At 41.4% G+C, this 17,950-nt stretch overlaps 1 long non-coding RNA gene across 3 annotated transcripts in view; it reads right to left on the minus strand.

The window, feature by feature from the left end:
- Positions 1 to 14,830: 14,830 nt before the first annotated feature.
- The window catches only part of LOC148185194 (uncharacterized), a 35,702-nt gene continuing 32,582 nt past the window's right edge, over positions 14,831 to 17,950 (minus strand). For all 3 annotated transcript variants that reach the window (XR_015774327.1, XR_015774328.1, XR_015774326.1), the window contains exon 5: positions 14,831 to 15,527. This is a non-coding gene — a long non-coding RNA (uncharacterized LOC148185194). The remainder of the gene's footprint in view (positions 15,528 to 17,950) is intronic.

Here is a 17,950-nt window from a genome sequence, read left to right on the forward strand (position 1 = left end):
CCCTGAGACAGTGACTTCACTGTGCCTGCAGAGCCAGACACTGCTTATCAACAACAAAACTGGAGGAGCTGGGAGGAGCAAGTTATGGCTTCGGCAAGCTGCTTTTCTAAGAATTGCCTGCTTGCTGTGCCTTGGCCAAGTAAGGAATGACACGTCCAGAACGTCATGCTCCAGGTGTTCCTAGAAGGAAAACCCTGTGTGCAGCAGTAGCCATTATGCACAAACCATTTCCTCTCCTGTGCTCGCTTTGCCTTGTGGCAGCCCCTGAAGAAAGAGAGAACATACTTCTCTAGAAAGATGTAACACATAGGCTAGCAAAAGCACTTCATTACATACTCCCCTTTGGCAAGCTCCTCTCTTGTTAATCAGTTCCCTCCTTGGGTGCCCTTTATTTCATTAACTGACTTTGCCTGCTGACCCATGGAAAAGAAGAACAGCTCGTTCCCTTCCCTCCTGGTGCTTCTTTCCCTTCCTCACATCTCGCTCCACTGTGCACCAACACAGGGGCAACACGCATCATCACAGGCTGCATGGGAATCTCTGCTCCACTGCCTGGAGCTCCTCCTTCCCTTCCATCTTCACTGACTGTGGACTCTGCAGGGCATTTCTCTCACATATTCTCACTCTCTTACAGCTGCTGTTGCACAGAGGCACGACCAGTATCACCAATGAGCTCAGCTTTGGCCAGCAGCAGGGCCATCTTGGAACTGGCTGGAACTGGCTCCTACCACCACAGGGGCAGGTTCTGGCATCTTGTCACATAAGGCAGCCCTGCAGCCCCTTTGCTACCCAAAAGTTTCCATGTAAAGCCAATGCATCATCATCTGTTATACAATTGATTATGTAAGGAAGCTGTCAGGGATATACATGTCATTTTGAAAGAGCCCCTTTGGCTATTTCTTTTGCTGTGTTTCTGGCTGTTCTGATGGGGCTGGGTAAATAGATTGTTTAGAAGAGGAAGTTTAGTAAGGCAAACAAACTCAAGTGATGCGTTTGAAATGTTTCTATATGGAGCTGGGGATGGTGTGGCTAGATCCTCTCCCTCCATATATTTGGGTGGAGCAACAATCAACATTTTTGCAATTTTCTGAAGTAAAAAGTGCTGCAACAATATTGACCAAATGGTATGCATCCCAATAAGGAGTTCATCCAGCATGAAACCCTGACAGCAACAGCAGTCTCCAGGTTCTTATCTTGCTGTGGAAGCGTTTTCCTCCTTAAAATAAGCCTCATGATGAATGAGGAGGTGAAACAGCACCGCTGATCACACACGTCTCTGCAGGGATGTGCCTCAGTTCTGCAGGAATGCCCAGCAGAGGGAGCCGCGTCCCTACATGTCGCTGTCCCTGTGTTCTCGTAGCCTGTCTTTATTTAGGAGATGAAACATGAGAGGCACGGAACTGCTAAATTCCCATTTGGTGAACACATCTTTTTCCACATCGAATAATTCCTGGTTGTATTCTTTGCCACTTTAGCACCAACAGAGTTATGAGTGCCATTTTAAACCTGCATAAGGGCAGTGCCAGCAACTGCCAGTAACACTGCCTGTAACAGAAGAGTTTGTTTCTGGTTTTAATTCCTAGTTTCAGGTATTGTAAGAGTTAATACCCAGCAGAGCTTGGCTGTCATGGCTTGACTCACACATAAAACTTTGCCCTAATGTCACACTGCCCACCACTGCCAAGGAAAACCATCCACTGCCACATATGTAATAGTTGCAGATTTTCTTGGTTCCCAGAAATTTATCCCTCTGCCTTTGGAGAGATGGTGAATGAAGGTGGACATCCAAAGGGTTTGAGAAAGACAACAGACCATTTCACATGGGGATCTCTAGTAGCACATCTGTGGGCTGGTGCCCAATGAAGTGCTGTTTGTCCAAAAATGAACAAAAAGGTGATGTGACTAGACTGCGTTTCAGTAATGGCACCAAGCTGTAGTGAGGAGCAGCATTATTTAAGAAGATAACACACTTAAACTGGAGTTATAAACTTCAGATGTTGCCTGTTGCTCAGTAGTATTACTCTTTCCCATGTATCATGTTTTGTGGGGAATTTTGGAGATGGCTCTGGGGTGGAAACTGTGTTGTGTCTGTATGAGGTCACAGTATGTATGTGGTGGAGTTGGTGGGATTTCAGAGCTGTTCCAGGCTTTATTTTAGTATTAGCCTGTGAGAGCATCCTGCAGCGTGTGTGTTCTGGGAAGAAAGGTACTTTGCAGTGTTAGGATTACAGTTGGGCTCAATGATCTTAAATGCCTTTTCCAACCAAAATGGCTATGATTCTGTGATCATTTCCCTCAGGTTTTCCTGTCTATTCTTGTGTGGGTACAGGGGGAAGGTGCCTTACAAGGAAAAATGAAATATTAAAGCAAAGATGGGGCCCTTTGCTATCGCTGGCTATTGGCAGCATTGGACTATCCCCCTCAGTCATCTTCACCAAAAGTTCATGGAGCAGAAGAGAGACACCACTACATTCTCTCTCCTAGACACCGGAACTGCAGAGCAGGGAGAGCAGGTGGGGTAGGTCAAGCAGGTAGGAGAGGTGGGAGACAGGAACACCTCAAAGACGTGGAGGAAATTGAAGATCTCTTCCACTGAAGAATATAAGTGTTCAAAATTTTGTGATCACACAGAAGATAAAGACGTTTCCATTCTGTAGGTGTTAACTACAGAGGCTGAACTCACTGGCTTCGAGTCTCATACATCTTTAATGCAACACAGGTCACACAGAGAAAAAGCTCTTTTAGGACTTACTGTAGCACTGCTACAGTAAGGACATTAACCAGCAATTTGGCATTGCAGCATAAGCCAGGATGAATGTTGCTGACCTATATATGAAAAGGTATGCCTGCTTCCTAAAAATGCATGATATAAAGACAGTTTTTGTGCACTCTTTCAGACACAGAGTTGGGTTAGACCAAGGCTCTTTTCACTGCTCCACCTAGGGTTAGAGTTACACCAAGGGTTGGGGTTATGCCAAGGGTTAGGGTTCAGAAAACCACAAAGCCCAGAGCTCCAGGGACTATACAGCTACAATAGATGTGCCAAACTGAAGAGAAAACTGCCACAAAATAGCTCTCTCTCTAAATTTTTGCCTAGCACCTGACTCAGCCCAAGGCTCTTTTGCCTGCTCCAATTACGGTGACAGTTACACCCAGGCTTAGGGTTGCACCTACGATTACGGTTCAGAAAATCACAAATCCCAGAGCTCCAGGGACTGTGCAGCTACAATAGAAGTGACAAAACAAAATACAAGACTGACACAATTAGGAGCTCTATATATCTTTTTGCTGGGCACCAGGCTCAGCCCAAGGGTCGGTTCAGAACTCAACCTAAGGATACAGTTACACCTAGGGTTAGTGTTATGCTTAGGGTTAGGGTTCAGAAATCCAAAAAGCCCAGAGCTCTGGGGACTGTGCAGGACAATAGACCTGCCAAACTGAAATGAAAACTGCCACAAAATAGCTCTCTCCATAACTTTTTGCTGGGCACCTGACTCATCCCAATGCTCTTTCACTAGCCCACCTACGGTTAAGGTTACGCCTAGGCTTAGGGTTTAGAAAACCACAAAGACCAGAACTCTGGGGACTGTGCAGCTACAAAAAACCTGCCAAACTGAAAAGAAAACTGCAACAAAATAGCACTAGCCATAAGGGTTTTTTTGCACCCTACTCTGACCAAGTCTCTTTTCACTGCTCCACCAAGAGTTAGGGTTACACCTAGGGTTAGGGTTCAGAAAACCACAAAGCCCTGAACTCTGGGGACTGTGCAGCTACAATGGACCTGCCAAACTGAAAACTGCAACAAAACAGCTCTCTCCATAATTTTTTCTTGCCACCTTACTCAGATCAATGCTGTATTCACTGCTTCACCTAGGGTTAGGGTTACGCTTAGGCTTAGGGCTACGCCTAGGGTTAGGGTTCAGAAAACCACAAAGCCCAGAACTCTGGGGACTATGCAGCTACAATAGACCTGCCAAACTGAAAAGAAGACTTCAACAAAATAGCTCTCTCCATATATTTTTGTTTGGCACCTGACTCATCCCAAGGCTCTTTTCACTGCTCTACCTAGGGTTAGGGTTATGCCTAGGGTTAGGGTTAAGAAAACCACAAAGACCAGAGCTGCAGGGACTGTCCAGCTACAATAGACCTGCCAAACTGAAAACTGCCATAAAATAGGTCTCTCCATAACTTTTTGTTTGGCGCATTACTCTGACCTAGGCTCTTTTCATTGCTCCACCTAAGGTTAGGATACCTAGGGTTAGGGTTCAGAAAACTACAAAGCCTAGAGCTCCAAGCTCACTGCAGGTAGAAGTGCCATTCAAAGTGGATCAAAAACCTGTCTTAACTGGGCTCCTTCCTTACCTTTCTACTTGGCACCAGACTCAGCCCAAGATGCCTTTAACACCTCCACCTAGGGTTAGGGTTACTCCTAGGGTTAGTGTTCAGAAAACTACAAAGATCAGAGCTCCAAGCACACTGCCTTAATACTGGGCAAGGATTAGCTGTGTTACATGGTGAGGTCGCAATTAGTGTTGTTATTATCAGGCTTACACCTCCAGACGCTGAATTGGGTGATTCAGCCTTTCAGAGAGAAGCACAGGATTTCCGCTTTTGGAATCACAGTGCCTTGGAGAACACTATCCAACATTTTTAGTAAGGTTGTATAATGACAATTTTCAGTTTAAAGTTATATCCAAAGCTCCCCAGTCCAAAGCCACCATTTCTTTTTAAATTTATCTCCCTTTAGTTGTGAGTACTGTGACTGCTAGTTGCAATGGTGTGGGCATGTTATACAGAGTGAGTAGCTCATGAGTACATGTTACAGAAACAAATAATTAGATATGAAATTTTAATATTGCCAGATGTGTTTTTATTGATATATGCCTGGGTGCATGATATATTTATACTTTAATAGGCGTTCTTCAGGGTTCAAAACTTTTTCATGTTTTTGAAGGTTCAACTGAACCTTCCTTCACCAGTCTCAAAGTTTAGATTAATTTTTACTTTGTTTGAGTTTCAAGATATTTTGTAAATGGCTTATGAATTGAAGAAAATTAAAGAAAAAGAGATCAAGTTGATGAAATTAAAGACAAAAAAACCCTGATTCAACATCATGTTTTCAAAAATGTTGTGCACCTTATCTAGGTCACAGAATCATAAAATCTATAAAGGAAGAAAAGACCATCAAGATCACCAAATACAGTCATCAGCCTTGCGCTGCTACCATATTTGTCTTTAAACCATGTCCTTAAGTGCTATAGCCAGTCATTCTTTGAACACTTCCAAGGATGGTGACTCCACTACTAGCCTGGGCAGTTTGTTCCAATGCTTTCCATGATTTTTTTTCCCCCTAATATCCAATCTAAACCTCCCCAGGCACGACTTGAGTCCATTTCCTCTTGTCGTCTCACTTCCTACCTGGGACAAGAGACCGACTCCCACCAGTCTACCTTCTAGGTACTTGTGGAGCATGATAAGGTCCCCTCTTAGCCTCTCTGGGCTAAACAACCCCAGCTCCCTTAGGCTCTCTTCAGAGGACTTGTGTTCCAGAATGTCCCCCAGCTCCGTTACCCTTCTCTGGACATGCTCTAGCACCTTAATATCATCCTTGTGGTGAGGGGCCCAGAACTGAACGTGGCACTCAAGGTGAGACCTCGCCAGAGCCAAATATGGGGGGGCAATCACTGCTCTGGTCCTGCTGGTCCCACTATTGCTGATACAGGCCAGGATGCCATTGGCCTTCTTGGCCACATGGGCACACTGTTGTTTTTCAGCGTGAACTTCTTTGGCATACTGTGAGTCAGAAATATAATTTCCTCTCTCTTGGCCCTTGGTCCCTGTAGTCTTTTTCAATGGATTTTATGAAAACCACACCTTTTTTCTCACACATGCATTAAATAAAAGTTTATAATTAAATATTAATGTTATATGACAAAAGCAAAAAAAAAAAGAAACTAAAATAATATTTAGACTACTTTTTAGATATCAGCATTATTTTACTCTTTACAGCAATAAGTGTTTATTTTCATTTATTAGGTAGATTTTGCATTTGATCACCAGACAAGAAATCTGAGATTATACATCTATAAAATATAAAAGCAAAAGAACCAGAAACCCACTATTTCACTAGGATTTTGTGGGAAACTTTGTTTTGAAGGGGTGTTTATTTGCTATTGTTGGTATTTTTTTTATTATTATTTTTATTAATTTTCAAAGATTAATAATATACAGAGAATTTGAGAAATTAATTTTACAATAAACAAAAATAATTAAGAAGATTATGTGGATCACCAAAAGTCAAATGCTTCCAATTATCATAACATTATTACCAAGTTTTTTGAATAATAAGCATTATAATGTCTGGATTATTCTTCTCATTAGATGGAATTTTATGGTTTTGGATGGGGTACAGCTAACTGTCTTCACAGTGCAATTAATTAATTAATTAATTAAATTAATTAATTAATCTCCTGAGGTAGCAAAGGGTTTTTAGCTCTCTGTTAATTTTGTGAAATTATGACGAAGCCTGGAATTTTCTCATAGCTGTGGATTACATATATTCTTCGTTTCTTGAAATATATTCTTTGTTCATTTTTACATAAATTATGTATGTTTTCAGTTTCAGCAATAATCTAACTTACAACCTGTATCAGTTTATTTAATTTATTTCTGATTCATAATGTGGTTAATAGTGAAATGTAAATTTGCATTTAGACACAGAACTGGAGATTTATTTAACTTTTATTTCTGAAACTGAAAACTGACATCAATTTTTGGGTTGTGATCAAAGCAGTGGAATACAAACTCTTATGTGCTACAGATGCAATTATTGACCATATAAAAGACGAACCCTGAACCTACATATATAGTGGAATTGTACTTAAAATATTATTTGTAGCACATAAGAGTGCTTTTGTCCTTTTCTTAGGTGAAAAAAACTAAAAAAAAAAACAGTTTACAACAAATATACTGTTAACAAAAAAAAAAAATCCAACACTATTGAGTAGAAAAAAAAGCTGTATCAGAAAGTATATCTTAACTAGACTGTCATCAGGAAGTATATCTTAACTAGTAATTATATCCTGCTCTGAAATGAGGTGTTTATGACATCTACTTAACTATAAAGACTGTTTTTGTGGACACCTTGAGTGAGTGTTCCTGGTTGCAGTTTCTCGCGTGTGATGAAATAAATCTGATAGTTACCACTGAAAAACTGGCAAATAGCTTAGGAGAGGGACACAGGCTTCCATCATCTGGGACAGAAGAGAGAAGGATCTATAATTCTAAGTGTAAATAAATGAAACAATAATTAAAAAGTTACTGTAATACCATACAGAATCAAGATGACTGTGATGAATTTTGAATGAATGAGGACTGATTACTGCTCCATAAATATAAGCATAAGAATCTTAGCAAAGTTTAACCATTGTTTCCATTATCGACTTCTATGTTTTCTATGCTATTCCTCTAAGTATACGAAATACTTCAGTGTTGGTATTATCAAAATGATACCAAGTATTCCAAGTTTTCCAAATTTAAGTCACTGCTATACATCACCAGCCCAGAGCAGCTCATTTAATAATGACATCAAACTTGTCCAAAAACTGGTTCAGTTACATAATCTTTCATATATTTTCCTGGTGCATATCAGTAAGTAGTCTGTAGAAAATTTACTTCATCTAATGGAGATTATTTACTTTGTAATGTGCGTTTGCCCTGCTGAATCTTACATAGCGAGAAAAAAAAAACACAGGTATTTTTATTTCACAAGAGTTTAAGTTGTAAAATCAATGATGAGAAAATACTTTATTAGTAATTTTTAATAGGAGTCAATTTTTTCTTCTCTGTCTATATTTATATATATATGTAAAGGAAAAATTTAAAGAAGAAAAAGGAAGCATTTTACAGGATAGAGAAGTTTAAAACAATTGTTTTTTTGAGGTCTTTTCAATGGTATGAATATCAAGAAAAAATTATGGCCTCAGTAAAACTGATGTGTGCTCTGCCACTGACTTCAGTATTACTGAGATTTAACCTACAGAATAAAAGAATAAATTAAAGATTTTCTTTGGAAGCTAAAATATGATCTACTTTTAAAGATTAATAAAAATATATAGAGTGCATAATACAGTCCAAACCAATATTCGTCAAATATTTACATGGCCTTTTAGTCCCTGGTGGCAAAAACATGAAGGAGGGTCTCCAAAGTATTAAATTTCTGAAGAAGCAAAATTGATTGCTGCAGTTCCCATGCTAAGGAATGAACCTACTCACAGGAAGTTCTAAGAAAATAATTTAAGGCATGAATTTCAGTTGGGAGATGGGGACATGCAACAGAATTGCACAGCAACATACAAGTTTGCAAACAACATAAAAAGAGGCCTGTCCCCAAAAAGGAGTATAACATGGCTAAGAAACAAAGCAGGAAATTTTAACTGTTGAATAAGAGAAATGGGCTGAAATAAACTTTCCTTCTATGTGATTTCTGGGTCAGGAAAATCGTAGGTCTCTGTGTTTTCTTATAGTGTCATTACTGGAGCTCTTTTCCTCTCCCTAAGAGGAAAATATCTTTATCAGTTCTTCTCTGCAGCAGAATATGTCTAATTCCAGCATTAGATAACAAGAATCATTATTATTCAGGAGTTATCAAGCTCTCCACAGAAGCCAGAGAAGTTTTTCTGATGGTATATCAGTATGTACTAACCTCATGTAAGATTGCTTAATCAATTAATTGCTCAACTGCCCTTCCTGATAATTGGAACACAGACACAGATTTGAAGAAGTCAAGCCTTTTGTTTGCACTACATGTTCAGATCTAGTTCTCAAATATTTAAATCTCTTTAAATTCAATTTTCTCCTCCTGTCAATGTTCTATGAGCTATTATTTTATTTTCTGAGCAGCAGAGATGGACAAGAAAGGTATTATGAAGAATTTTAGAAGGCAAACTTTATTTTTTTTTGTCAGTATATTGCTAGCTGTCCAATAAGTGCCTTTCTTAATTTGAAATTACATTTGGAATGTGTATAGCTCTGTTATCTTAGCCCTTTATGAAAATGAAATTTATGTGTCTGAAAATGCATACAGAAAATGCTTGAGATCAAGGTAATAGTGAGTTTGGGTGTAGCATAAATAGATTTTTAGGGGATCTGTATTTTTGCAGAGCCACTTCCTAATTTCTGAACACATCACTTTCAGTGTGCAGCTATAAATACAGTAGGCTATAGGCTGTCAGAGAATTGCAGAGAAGATTCAAGGACTGTAGGAAGCCCATCTGTATTGCCCCTCAGCCTACTAGAAAAGGCTTCCTGCTGAGGAACTCTAATTGACTGGCTGAGTAGTTCTAGTCTGAAAAAAAACCTTAATGTATTAGCTTAAGTTACCAAAAATGAAGGACCTAGAAATGCTAATGTGGTCACTCCTAGGAGATGGTTTTCACTTTCCAAGTAGGTGCTAGGAGTCTACCAAAAGGGGCTCTACTTCATTGACATACGCAGATTTGGGGGAAAAATATCATCGGTAAACCAAGATATAAGTATTAGACCATCTGAAAATGGTACAGAGCTAAAGTTTTCAAACTATTTTGAAGGCTTAATAATAATACAAGTAATTTGCTTCCTTCAATTAATTCCAGTGTTCTTTGAATTTGTTTAAATCAGCTTTCTGGAGAAAGCAGCTAGGTAAATTGGCAAATAGTTGAGGGGTGGGGTAAGGAATGTACCTTCAAAGAAAAATAACACAACGTTTCAGGGTGGAAGCAACACTCATTTTTATTAGGATGTCAACCACTAATCTTGTTTTCCATGTGTATGAAATAGATAAGTTATTTCTCAAAATGAAGGCAGAAGTATTCCATTTAAACAATTGCCTTTTTATAAAGGTGTTTACATGGCAAGACACTTGTCTTTTCTACTGTGGCCAACTATATGTAAAATACTCATGTAGGTCATTTCAGTTCATCCAGCTGAAGTTCTGTGTTGAAAGGAATAATTTAAATACTTACTAAGGTAGAAGGAGAGAGGGAGAGTGTCAACATATTTTTAAGGAACTTAAAAATCCTTAGTGTGCATAAGAAGAGGTAATATTTCCTTCTCACTCTTCCCTCTCATGACAGTACCTTTTCCAACATTTTTGTGATGCTTTATGCATGGAAAATTTGAAATGATAGGACAGAGGCTACAACACAGAGCTAGCAGCCTTCCAGTCTTCATTACTTTTAAGCAAGATTTGGGTTTTTTTTATCGGAAAAGCATGTTGTTTTCTGTGTTATTTTTTTTTTCTGGGGAAAGATAAAAATGTATTCTAATATAATGATTATATGAATACTAAAACCTGGTAGGTAGCTTTCAGGCTGAATGGGGGAAGACTGCACAACATCCCACTCTCCTTTCCCTGTGCCCCCTTGCAGAACACCATTTGCCTGACAGGAAAATGCAGTTCTTACCATTTCCTGCAAACTAAAAGCCAGAATATTATGCAGCACTTTCTGGTTTAAAATTATCCCAAAGGAGTGTAAATAAGCTCGCTCTCTCATTGATGTCATGTTCAATTATTGTCCTCAAAGAGTAATTGAGAGGCTTAAATTAAATTCTCCATTGGCTTCAAATGCTAATACTTAAAAAAAATCCCACAAAACCTTAAAAACCAAACAGATAAAACCCCCAAACCCCTGCAGTAGGAAACTGTTGCAGGTTTAGTTCAATCAGCTTACTTTTTTATTTATTTTTCAGAAGGGTTTTTTTCTATCCTTTTGTTTACTTTGCTCTCTTACTTCCTTTATTTGTAGCTGCAACAAATGAAAGTGAATTTATCTTTTCTAGATAAATCAAATTATCTATTTATGATGATTAAAAACCACAAATTAAATTTATTTGATCGCTTTATTTTTAGCTGTAATAAGCAGAATTTGGGTTGAAATTTGAATTTTAAAATCTTCAGGGGCTTTTTTGAGTTTATTCAGAGTTCTTTCAACAACATGTTTAAGTTGAAAAACTTAGGGAATAGGACATGTAAATTTTTGTGGTTTATTTTTCTTTTTGTCTTTGAATTTCTGAAACCTGTTGGGGATTGTATACAAAACCCTAAAGTACTTTAAGAATGTAAGTAGTCAGGTGTTAGAATCGAGGGCAAAGGTTCAAGAAATCAATGCAGGTCTGAATGAGCTGCAGGGTTGCCACTTTAACATAGGGAATGATAGTCTCTTGTCCCAAAACAGTATTCTTGAGTAAGAAACTAGTCCATATCTGGCTTTTTCTGGCATTATGCTGAAGCCTCTTTCTGAAGGCAGCATGGAGACAAACTTATTAAATCTTCTTGTCAAAATCTCTGGCCCTCAGGTCACTCCTTCAGGCCAGGATGGGGATGAGGATGGGACTGACTCGGTGCCTTCTGGAGGAGCCCTGCCAGCACAGCTCTGCCTCTTTCTGCTGTGGTAACATCCAGCTACACCTGGAGGTCAGAAACAGGAAAAACTTTTAGGAGAGGAAAAAGAAAGGTTAATGAAGGGTGTGTCCCACTCTCAGCATCTTAGGATGCTCCTCCTCAGGGATAGGCCCACATTAGCATATACAAAACTCCGCGAGCCCAACTCTCCAAGTTACTTGTATCATGTCCAGGATAATCCAGTTTTATTTTCAGCCTCTTGAAAATACTTATTATATATACATAGAAATGTATACCAGTTATGAAGCAGCATGAAAATTATTGTCTCTGGCAAAAGAGGATCCAGAAAGGATCATGACAGAAAAAAAATAAATTACTTTAGGTATTCTGTCCAGATGTAAATATAGTTTGGGAAATTGAAAGGTAATTATAACCTTAGTCTGAATATGTCAAGTTTAACTGTAATGTGTGGGCTGATGCTCATATTTGGTTAAAATACCTTAAATGTTAATGTCCCTTAAAGGCAGCAAGTAATACTGTGCAAAGCAAAGCTGCTATGTAGTGAGTCATTTTGACACATGACTTCTGAGCACTGTGCTTCTAGGTAAATCTGTGTTTCTGCTGACTTGGCTGAAATGCCAAAATGTGCAGAGACAGCTCACAGAAATCCCTGCCTCCGAATAGCACTGATTTGGGTTCCTACAGCCTCTGCTGACGTGTGTGTGTGCTGGGGCCTCATTCTGACCCCACACTGCTCTTGTCCAGTGACCACCAGCTGTCCCTGCAGGTCTGCTGTGCTTTCCAGCAGTCAGTGCAGCCAGTGTAACGCTGGTGTCAGCAGCTGGGTCAGACTTACCACGTCAGATGAGATCTATGCAAGAAAAAACTACTGCTGAGCAAACAGCAGTGTCTGCTGTGTCACCCCAGCAAACAGATTTTCCTCACCACGCTCCAATTGATTTATCAAAATATGGATATGATCTAGTATCAATATTCAACAATGAAGAACAAAGACTCTCTGATTGTTTTAATTAGAAAGTGTATGTTTAATCAGCACTGGACCCATGCTGGGTCATCCCTAATATGCCCACAGCCCTGAGTACAGATGATTACAGGCTTTTATTTACAAAAGTATTGAAAACAAATACATATTCGTAACTCAGTTACCACCCACTCTCCACTTCTCATGCTAATGAGGAAAAAGGCAATTAAGCATGCATGGTTTGTTCTTTGAAATAAGTCAGTGGTCTTTTTATGAGTAGGGGTCCTGAAAGGGAGAAAGGAATGCATCTCTTCTTTGTTTTGACCTTCCTATCTTTCAGGGCAAGATGACAAATGGGCCAGATGGGTATCTGTCTGGGCTCTTAGTTTCTTGTTTTAGTCAGCTTTTTTGATTTACTATTGTCTTTATCAGGTTTTCTGTTTTCTTTCTTAAACCAAACTGAGTCAGCATCTACATCTTCTAGCCTTGATAAGACCTCTCCATTTGCCCTTGGTTTCAGCATGGTCCCTCTGTTTTAGTTAGAAATTCCAGTAATGCCAGGTCCCAATTAAAACCCTGACTTTTCTAAAATCCAAAACTTTTTAAGGTTTGTGTTTCACAATATCCAGGCAGACTTCCCACTAACATTAAGGAATGTGCAATATGCATGCAGGTTTGTATTGCCAGGACATTCATCCCTTTCTTCACTTGGCAGTCTTGGAAGATTTGCAGTCTCTGTGATCTTCTATGTGCCTGCGTTCAGAGAAGGTGTGAATGCATGTGCAGAATGTGAGGATAGATAGAAGGAAGGAAGGACACAGCCCTGGCCTAAGATAGACTGCCAGGACATGGCAAAATATAGATTGTACTTGGTGTTTGAGTCAGCACCAGCCTTGGCTGCAGCACTCAGCAAGGTAAAGAGATCTGTATAGCAAGAAATGTTTGCAAACCAGCTGCCAAGAGGCAGTGCCTTTCCTTATGCAACAAGGACTAGAGGAAATGGGTCTTGTTCCCTAATGCTCAGGTATTCAACTGGGCTGAGAGCAAAGAGCAAAGCTGGGTGGTTTCCTGGGGTCTTTTGTCCATGCTCACTGCAAGGCAGGCAGCATTTCCAGTCTCCTCTCTCCCAATGTCTGCATCTGTCTTTGTCTCCGTGCTCATCTTGCACCAGCATCCCTGCACAGCTCGGTGTCCCCAGAACCACAGTGCCCCGACGTGTGCTCAGCTGCAGCCCTGCAGCGAGAGGGGTGGGGGAGGAGGGAAGGAGGGAGGAAAGGCATTGCTTTATTCAACATTTTGAACAGCAGCTTGCTGGAGTGTGGCTCTGCAGCCGTTCCTCCTGCCTGGATGAGCCTGTGAAGGAAGGGATGTGATTGCCCAGCCAAAGGCTTCTTCCCATCTTTCTTGGGTCTTGTAATTCAGGCACACTCTGCAACTCGCAGGGACATCACCTATCCCAGGGGAGGAGGACACCTCTGCAGGAGACCTGGCTGAGCCTTTGCCACCTCTCCAGGGCAGGACAGCACCATATCTGTCTGACAGCTGGAGCTCAGGAACACAGTGGCATCACTAAGGCATGAGTGAGCCTAAACACTAAACTGTTCCAATGCCCTTATCCCTTCCATGATATTTCTAATGTGGGAATAAATGTTTCTCTTAATTTGTGATATCTGTTTGAGCCATGCAAACTGTGCAAACCTTCAGCTTTCTGTGGCTCTTCCCTTCACCAGCCCTCAGGATGAAACATCTTCATCCCTAGACATAACTTCTCTCTTCCTTACTCTGGCTAATTTCTGCATCCCCACCTTTTTAATGCAGAATAAATGCATCTCCCACTGGTGGCTGGAAAGACACCAGAGCTCAGTTGTCTTCTTGTATCTCTGCAAGAATAGTGACATGAAGGGATGAGGCTCTCTCTGCTGGGTTTTCTCTCAAAAGTGAGGCACAGAAATGATATCTGCGGTTTTTTTGTGTGTCCGTGTTTGAGCAGCTAGTGCACACATCTGCACCAAAAGCTGCCGAGTGGGCTCTGCTGCAGGACAGCATGGGAGGAACAGAACGCCGATGTGGCAGGGATGCACCTCCAGAGGGGCTTCTACCCAGCTGACAGAAAATACATCAGGATTTTGGAGAAATTAAGAGGAAAAAGTGTCCAGCAGGGGACAGTGCAGTCATGGCTATGGTGTGTGCCATGGTGCTGAGCCACGAAGGGCAGCTCTGCATCGCAGAGCTCCTGTGGGATGGAGCAGGTACCCCCCACCCAGGCCACTACTGCTCCCCATTGGCCCTGCAGAGAGAACTCCAGTGAAACTCTTGAGAACAAAGAGAGCCTCTTTTTGTAGAAAATCACCAGCACCAAGCTTTCCTGCATGGCAAAGAGTGTACTGGGGAGAACAGCATTTTGACCCTTCAGGCTAAACATTTCTTTACCAAGTGCTTTAGTCCACAAAACTTGAACTTGCCAGTGATGCTGTGAAAAACCCTGCCTCCCTGAGCTGACCTGGCAGCCTGGCCACAGAGCAGGTGGAGATATCAGTGGTGTTGAAATACCTCTGGTTTCCCCAGATACTGAGAGAAATGAGTTTTCAAATTTGGAAAGCCACCCAGAGGGAGATGGAATAAAAAGTACAGGGTGTTTGCCCCTCTTTACCCACAGTGTCTCTGCACATACATTCTTTACCCTTGATTTCTTCCTGTAAAATCATTGTGTCGCTGCCAGTTGAGAAAGCAGCACACTGTACTTAGCCCTTCCCAGGAAAAGTCTCTCTGGTTACAAGGGATGCAATGTCTTTTCTGTTTTAGCTTGGAGAAACAAGAGATGTTTTCCATCGTGTATGGACCAGAATGAAAGTCTTTTCAGCAGCTTCCTCAGCATTTTTTATTCCTGAGCTATCTTCAATACCAGTGTGAACAGAGGTTGAAGATGGAGAGCAGAGATATGGTTGATGTGGTAGTTGTCTTTCAGGTGGTATTGGTTTCATATTTTCAACTGTCTATGTTGCACTACAAGTGCACACCATGATTATGAGTAGCACTCTTATGTCGGCTTATCGCTCACATCAGAATTCAGCAGAAAGCCTTTTCTGTCTCCTGGGGTCACCTGCTGAGGATCTCAGTGAGTCAGCTTGGCTTGGTTTCTCTTTAATTGAAGTCTCCAGTTAAAACCTGTGTGGATAAAATTTGGCAAACCTCATTTCTTTTTTAGGGTAACAGCCTGCTCTGTGCTTGGTTCCACTTAAATTCTGGGCAGCACAGGAGGAAGAGGTTGATGACTACCTTCAGGAAAACTCTTTTGCTAGGAGGTTCTTTCTACCTGGAGGTAAGCAATGCCTGGGGAAAGCCTCTCCTGCTGTTATGTATGGGAAGTCCTGACCCCCCTTCTCAAGGATTTTGCCTGCAAAGAACTACATCAGAGGTACTGTGCTGAGTATTGGTGGCCCAGGAGTGCGTGCCCACCAGGGTGAGGGTGGCCATGTCTGTCTGGGTTCTGCCCATGTTTTATGGGTCAGCAGCAAACCAGCTTGGCATGTGCAGGTCCCAGTGGGGAATCTTCTGCTGGTCTATCTGTGCCTTCTTTGTAAGGCTAAGGGAGGTGGGGATGGAGGGACACAGCCCATCATCATCCCCATGAGGACATGTGAGACAAATTCAGATTTGGATATCCTCTAAACAACAGCACATCTGCAGACAGGGCAGTGCTGCTCTGATAGTATCAGACTATCGCTGACATCAAGGAAGCTTTCATTCAACTTTTTGAATCTCATTGTTCTCACACAATGAGAACATTTCCTTAGTACCATCTACCAGAAATTATCTTTCTGCAAGTTAAAAATTAACAATTTTGGCAGTCAAATGATCCTACTTTCAGAGTGCGGGGAGAAACCAGCCTTTTGATATTGTCCTGAAAAGAGTGCCGAGTGCTTTACATCTGTTTTTAAAGAATGGGTAGGATGGGTCTACTGGTACTTGTCAGAGAAAAAGGTGAGTTTTGAAAATCCACTGCTCTGGCACTTTATAATTCCCTACCCTTTAAACTTTATTTCCAGCAGTGTATCTTTGCTGTCCCTGGCTAACACCTATCCAGGAGTCAGTTCTCTGATTATTTCCACAGGTCCCTGGCTGACATCACTTGCATAGTTTGGCTGATGTTGGAGGCCCATGGTTTGACATTAATTACATTGCTGTGTACCTGTTGGGGATGTTACATTTGCTAGATAAAGCATAACACAGTAAAAACCACAAAATGTAATTGGCAGAAATACCAGAACTGAAGTTATATGAAGATGTTGGCCTTGCAACTTGCTAACCAATCCACAAGCAACAGCTCAGGCAACCTGGAAGATACTCTCCACCCCCAAAATCCCACCAAGGTCAGCCTGCCTGAAGACAGCACAGCTCTGCCTTTGGGGAGAAGGTATTTTAATCTCCCTTGACATTTGAGGCAGGGGCAGTACCTGGGGGTGTTTCCAGGACCACATTCCTTGTGGTATTGTCCTTGCTATTGGTACAGCAGCCACCTGGACGTGGTGTCTGTTTCTCACAACACATCCCACTGCACAGCCTCCTGCCTGGTTCCAGCCCAGAGGGAACTTCCCTTTGTGCCCCAGTGGTGCCTGGCAATGTGCTTTGCAGCATCCCAGTTGTGCTGCACTCACAGTGTAACCCTGAGCAGGATGCTCAGGTCAGGGGCCAAGAAGGGCCCTTGAGTAATGAACATCCCAATATTTTAAACCCTCAGACTCCCCTGGTTCTGGGCTGTAGAGAGACATTATGCTTAAAATCTTGTTGACAGACAAAGAGGGGGCACAGTGTATGGGTAGGGCTGAGAATTTATTGTGAGTGCAATGGCATTCTCAAGGCTCCTATTGCTATCAGTTTAAATCTGCTAAATTTTTTCAACACACATAGTTTCTATCCATTTTCCTGGCATTATGCTCCCTCTTTCCCTTCTCCTTTGGGTCCTAAGGCTGATGGTTGTGGTGAAGTGATGTGTCACAGTGAGCTGTCAGCACCTCCAGTTCTTCACTGGGATGAGTGCAATGTTTACCCTGATTTTTCTTCTGTCTTCTTCTAGGATTTGCTTTGGATTGCTTTTCTATGTTTTCCAACATGCTTCTATACCTTCTTTCTTCACTGGTCTATACACAACCTACAATAGGCAGTGCCCCTTACGTATGTTAGGTACTAATTTTGTTCTCTCTGTTACCACTAAACCCAGTTTTCCCAGCTCCAGATCTGCATTTTTTTTAACGGACCATCAGTGAGTTCTGTAGAGCTGTGGGGCTTCCCAGTGCCAGCCTGCACCCCATCTTCTACCATCCTATACCTGTACTCCTCTGTGATGCTTCCTGCATCCCCACAACTCAAGGCCCCTGCTATTGTACCAAACTTGTATTTCTACACACTGTACTGTGTTTGAGTGAAAAATGTCTCATTCTGCATAGAATGAGGGGAACTAAGGGGGTGACAGCTTTGACATGCTGTCTTGGCACCTCAGGCATTTCTGTCTCTGTGCAAATCCTGTCCCCTGTAAGTATTTCTGTCCCTCTGAGTGGCTGTATCCTACTTCACAATTTCACAAGAAACCA

The sequence above is a fragment of the Pseudopodoces humilis genome, chromosome 1 (assembly GCF_049639895.1).
Source record: "Pseudopodoces humilis isolate 2021_Gansu_Grassland_sample_001 chromosome 1, ASM4963989v1, whole genome shotgun sequence".
Classification (NCBI taxonomy): domain Eukaryota; kingdom Metazoa; phylum Chordata; class Aves; order Passeriformes; family Paridae; genus Pseudopodoces; species Pseudopodoces humilis.